This window comes from Channa argus, chromosome 22 (genome assembly GCF_033026475.1).
Source record: "Channa argus isolate prfri chromosome 22, Channa argus male v1.0, whole genome shotgun sequence".
NCBI lineage: Eukaryota > Metazoa > Chordata > Actinopteri > Anabantiformes > Channidae > Channa > Channa argus.
This window is the reverse complement of record NC_090218.1, coordinates 10,965,990-10,971,961: the sequence shown is the minus strand read 5'-3', so window position 1 is coordinate 10,971,961 and position 5,972 is coordinate 10,965,990.

Here is a 5,972-nt window from a genome sequence, read left to right as displayed (position 1 = left end):
CTTCCTGGGAGCTGAGAGATACCAAGAGGGGGGGTTGGGTTGGGGAGGGTGAGGTGGTGGTGGAGGAGGAGGAGGAGGAGGAGGAGGAGGCGGAGAAGGTTGCTTATGCTACTCATACAGTAGAACTGCCAAATAAAATAATACCAGGAAGGCTGTGTCACTCCACTTGTTTCCACATCATCACTGTGGGAGTAAAAGACTTAAGTAGAAGTAGCAATAGTACAGTGAAACAGTACTTTATTACAAGTACAAGTGCTTCAGTTAAATCTGACTTGTGTAAAAGTACAAAAAAGTATCATGAGGACAAGAGCACAAGTATTTGTTCTCCAGTAGTATGTCTCCCGTGACTTCATTTAGTGCAACATAATGTAGTAGTTCCCAACTCTGCGGTCAGGCCCCACAAAGGGTCCTAAAACAAGATGTGGTGAAGATGGAAGAAGAAGAAATAAAGGTTTGATTCACACGTTTCTATTCACTGTCTGCATTTTTCTCTCATTTGTGCAAATAATTGAATATACAGACAATTGAAAGATGACAGCGAGTCTCAGCTGCTTTGTGTGTGTGTTTTGTGAGTAGAATTACAAGTAGGTGAAGCTGTCAGATACATGTAGTGCTGTACAGTAGCTGGTATTTAGTGAAGTAGAAGTATGAAGTAGCATTAACTACCAGTGAAGTACAGGTGTTCTCCACCTCCGACTTTTCACATTTCTCCAGGTGAGTTTTAACACACCTCGTCTAAAGCAGGAGGTGAACTCAGAGAGTAATGGACACACTTCAACATTCAGTCCGATGACAAAATCTGTCCAAATCGCCTGTAAAACCTATAAAACCACCTGCAGTGGACGGTCATTGGAATCCATTGACTTCACAGAACAATTCATTGGATTAAAGTTTTGGTTGTAAGATTTACAAAGGCCACTCACAAGCTTTATTAATATGATTAGTAATAATTGGATTTGTTAGCATATTTTCCTCCTTCAGGAACATCGAGTAGAGTAAGTCCTCAAAGTTTGAAAAGGAAAAATCAAAGATCAAAACTTGTCAACACACTAGAATTTACATTATTAACTTAACACACTGCTGTTGCTCAGAAAAAAGTTCATGTAAATATGAACATAATCAGATAAAATCTTAGGTCAAGGGTTATTCATGGATGGATTACTGGACTGAATTTCATTGTAACGTGAATGTGAAATTATATATGTGCTCAATGATGACAATACAATAATACAATACAAATTCAAATTCAAATGACCAGAAAAAGATGAAACACAACCACAGACACATGGGTCTTTTCCTGGCTGTGTCTCAGGGCCCATTTTCTTATAATCTGTTAGCAAACAATATAGATTTCCAGCGATGTGAATTGATTGATTTGGTTTGAATATTCTGGAATCTGTTAAATGAAGCTGCGTGTTGGTGAAGTCGTTACCTTCAGCTCGTCCATACTTCTTTTTTTTTCCTTAAAACAACTAAAACAATCCAAAGGAGTCTGTAATATAGTGGAGTGTTGCTGTCGCTGTTTTCATGGTTATGTGATGTAATGTAGGAGCTTTTTAATACAGTTTGCTGAATTGTTACCAAAGAAAATGTGAGGTTATTGTCGCCATCTGTTCCGAATGTGTTGACCCTGTCTAATGAAAATCCCATTTCCTTAAAACAAAACACAAATGCAAATACGTTTAAAATAAAAAAACAACAGTTTGTTTTCTGTTAACATCATGAGGATTTGTTGACAAATAAGAAATTTCAAATAAAGTATGTGGATACATATTAAAACGTCTTTTTTTTCTGCCAAAGTTTCTGATGTCACATCAGTGTATGGGTGCAGCTATGGCTCAGGGTTGGTGGTTTGATTCCTGGCAAGACACAGAAGCTGTCCTCAATGTTGGATTAATGAATTACATTTTGAAAAAGTCGAGTTCTGTGACCACCGTGTTTCTTAAATTCTTTTATGGTTTTTGTCAGATAAAGACTTTGGTCTGGATTAGTAGAGAGAAACGTAGCCTGCTTTTTAGTCTCTAAACAAAAGTCTACGATGGCGCCTGTTGGGTGGCAGCCAGCTCCAGCAGCTTCTCTTGTTGTGTGTCGTTTTTGATGACTATTTTTCACCAACAGTTCGTGGGATTTCTTTTTTTTGAGGTGACGGGAAGACGTGGCATCTTTAAATTTGCTGCATTTGCGTTACCATGGAGACAGCATTATTTACACACGGCAACAGCGAGCCGTGCAAAGCCCTGCACAAAGCACGGCCGCTCCCAGGAGAGACCTGGACCCCTCAGGGAAACCTGAAATCCACCAGGAGGCAGTGGTTCCGATTCTCTGTGACTGGATGGTTTCCAGCTGGCGAGGATGGACAGGCTAACGAGGCTGCTCCACCCTCAGCGTGGAGGGATGCTGCCCCTGTTTCTGCTGCCACTGGACTTTGAACTCAAGCGTCCTGGGTTTGATTGCTCCGGCTTAAGGCATTACTGTGTAGCTGCTGCCTTTCAAGGACTTACACACATCTTACCTCTGTTTTTACCCATTAGCCTAGTGTTATATTCTCCACTTTGTTCTGGTGATTTAAAATTTTGATATAACTCTGCTCCGCTGCTGTGGTACCTGAGTTTCCCCCTCGAGGATCAATAAAGTTTAACCTTTGACCTTTCCTTATTGAACCTTGACCTACATCCACCATCTTTCTCTGACCTTAACCAAAGAGCTTTTGTTGCCTTAACTTGCATCCTGCTCATCGTGTAGCTTCATTCATTCCAAAATGTTGCATCCGAGCATAATTTATATAGCGATCACGTTCTGCACAAACAATTAATCGTGACTGCAGTTTAGTTTGGACGGGTTCGCCTCCATTAAAGCCTTTCTGATCCAGACGTTGTGAGGAATAAAAAGGATTTTGAAGTTTTTCTTCCAAGACAATAAACAGCAAAGGTTGTAGCTCTGTCTGTCTTTGTTCAAAGCACTGCTCCTCATTAAAGCAACATTTTAATACTTTAGATTTGCAACAGCTGCACAGTTATCGGAACACACACACACACACACTTGCTTAAACGTGAATGTAAAATGCACAATAGTTTAATGTAATGGTGTCAACAAAGAAGACGTCTGTTGGGCTCTGCTGTAATTGTAACCTCGTGGCCGCACAGTGCCGTCCTGACTGAAAAACTGTGATTAAATTAATGATTTGTTTGGTTTCAGGAAGACAGAGGGGGCAAAGTCAAGCAAATATATTGTTAAATAAAACCACTAATCTGTGTTTACAGTGGGAGTAAAGACAGGAATTTGTTTTCATTATGCATCAGACAAGATAACGTTTCCCAGAGACGTGTTTTTAAAAATAAATTGCCACCAATTTTCCACAGCTCTGTCTCTGCCACTAGTATTTAGGGTGCGCAGTCTGACCTGCCGTCCTATCTTGGCACCATCAGAAACATGGACCAGGATGCTGGTAACCTTAAAGACAATCTGTTTTTACAGAGTGTGTCTTCACATCTTTGTCCGTTTGTGGCTTAAATTATGTGCACGCTCCCTTCACCTCTGTCATGCTTCTGAGACACCTAAAGACACAGCCAAAGGACAACTTCTGTTTCCCAGAATTCCTTTGTTTCTCCATAAGGTGAGCGCGCACGGCCGACGGCGATGATTTAAGGCTGTTTATCGCAGCTCGCTTAAACATTTACTTTTCAGCACAAGGTGGAGCTGGGAAGAAAAATGTCTTTCTTTGGGGTTCAACCTCTGGAGGATTTAACGCTATCTCTGCACTGCTGACGTTTACAAGACGAGCGACCGGCCAAGGCTTGCAAAGAACCATGGGATACATATTTAGAGTTTGGCTGACTGTGGGAGCGTGTGTATTTAGTAAGGCCGCTCGCGGAAGTACACTGTGCTTCGATTTGATTGCTGCATCGCGTCTGTGAGGCTTCCACATTTTTCATCGCGGCACTTTGTTTTGATCCGGTTCCTCTTTTTAATGACCCATAATCCTTTACTGTAAAACGGCTGGACGGAGATCCAAAGACCCCTGCTGGGTGACTTATTTCAGTTTATGCGCCAGGACTGAGAGTAAACAAGCAGCATTTCTCCACAGGCCCCAAACCTCCACCTTTAAATGCACGTCGTCTGAGAACCTTCACTTCTTCATGCCCATTTTATTTTATTTACTCCAGCAGCCAGGGTGAAGTTCTTACTGCAACAAAGGTGCATTGGGTGGTTATGGGCACACAAAACTTTTTGCTCCTTTTTTTCTGATGATGAACACAGTAATATATCACAGTAATGTCTCTGTCTGCAGCCTGAGAGGAGAGAGGAGGAGCAGCTAATGTCTGACAAGGTCAGTGCCATGGGAGCAGTGCATTTGTTCATAAACATGGGAAATATTTGAAAGTACATGGATTATTTTACTCGTAAACTATTAAAAGTTTCGTTCTAAGTAGCACATAGTTTGTGTAAAATGAATCAACTAAACTGAAAGGTCCAAGCATCAATCACAGATCCAAATGTCTAACTTCAGAGTCAGCATGTAACGCAGAAGATCTTGACAAAGCGACGCTTATTAATGCCTCTGGAATGAGGACAGGCTGAAAAATACACTGAACCTATAGTCTTGCAGAAGTTAGTTACAAAATGCCAACGGGGAAAGACATGACCAAGGATCCTAGAGAGGCAATTGTTGCTGCACATCGATCTGGAGAGAGTTTTAAAACATCTACAGTGAGAGAGATTATTCACAAGTGGAAAACATTCCTGGCAAGACAAGTCCATGACAGTGCAATTAAAAGATGACTGAACACGTATGGTTTGTCTAGAAAGGTTTCCAAGAGATGACGCTTCTCTCTAAAAAGAACAGGAAAGCATGATTGAGGTGCATCTGAACAAACCAAAAGACTTCTGGAACAATGTTCTCTGCACAGAAGAGTCCAAAGTGGACTTTTTTGGCCTTAATGCCCAGAGCTGTGCTTAATGCACCGCATTTCAGGAGAAACCCCTCACACCCACTCTCAGGCCTGGTGGTTGAGGGCTGCGGATTTGCCTCAGGACCTGAGACCTTGCATTCATTGAGTCGACCATGAACTCCTCTCTTTACCAGAGGATTCTAGAAGCAACTGTGACGCCATCTGTCCAGCAGCTAAAGCTTGGTCCAAATTGGGTAATGGACAATGGACAATGATCCAAAGCAGACCAGTAAATCTACGTTACAACGGGTGAAAAATAAAGGAATCCAAGATTTGAGAAAACCTAATGAATATCCAAATATTAAGAACTGCTACAACTGGATGATTTTATTAGGCTTTTACACCATAAAACTCTAAGATTAAAAGTGGGGGAGGGACCAACACTTGAATTTGACTGTACGTAAAACCTCCACTGACAGCACAAACTCTTATGGTTATGTTTTAGCACTCAGGTCTTCAGTTTAAAGAGTGAAATGTTGCATATGCAGCTTAAACATTACATGACCATGAGTTTTGGAATGAAGAAACATGTCGCCGATAGAGTTTAGATTTTATTTAGAAAATTACAATTAGTCATTTAGCAGACAACTTTTATCCAAAGCAACTTAAGGCCGGCACACACTTAACAACTATGTGGTGGATTGTGATTATGTTTCAGTCGTGACGACTGGTCAGGCCTACATGGTCCTGGTCAGTGCCAGTTCATTAAGTGCGCTCTGTGAATATTCTTGTCTTTAGTCTTTAGTCCCAGTTTCTGCCAGTCGTTCTCACAACGATTATTTTAAACATGTTTAATATTTACAACTGCTGCTTTTGGGGGTTTTTCCTGTCTCCAGAATGCCCTGTCATTCCCAGCCAGTTGTTAAAGTTGTTGCCCACAGCATATTTAGTCGTCAGTTGTGTGCTACTTCCAGAATGTTAGGGACTAGATAGCTGTGATAGCTGGCGGAAGCAGTCTTTATGTGTGAACTGCCCAGTCTTTGACAGTCCTTAGGTGTGTCTACAGCTTTACAAGTGAGTAGC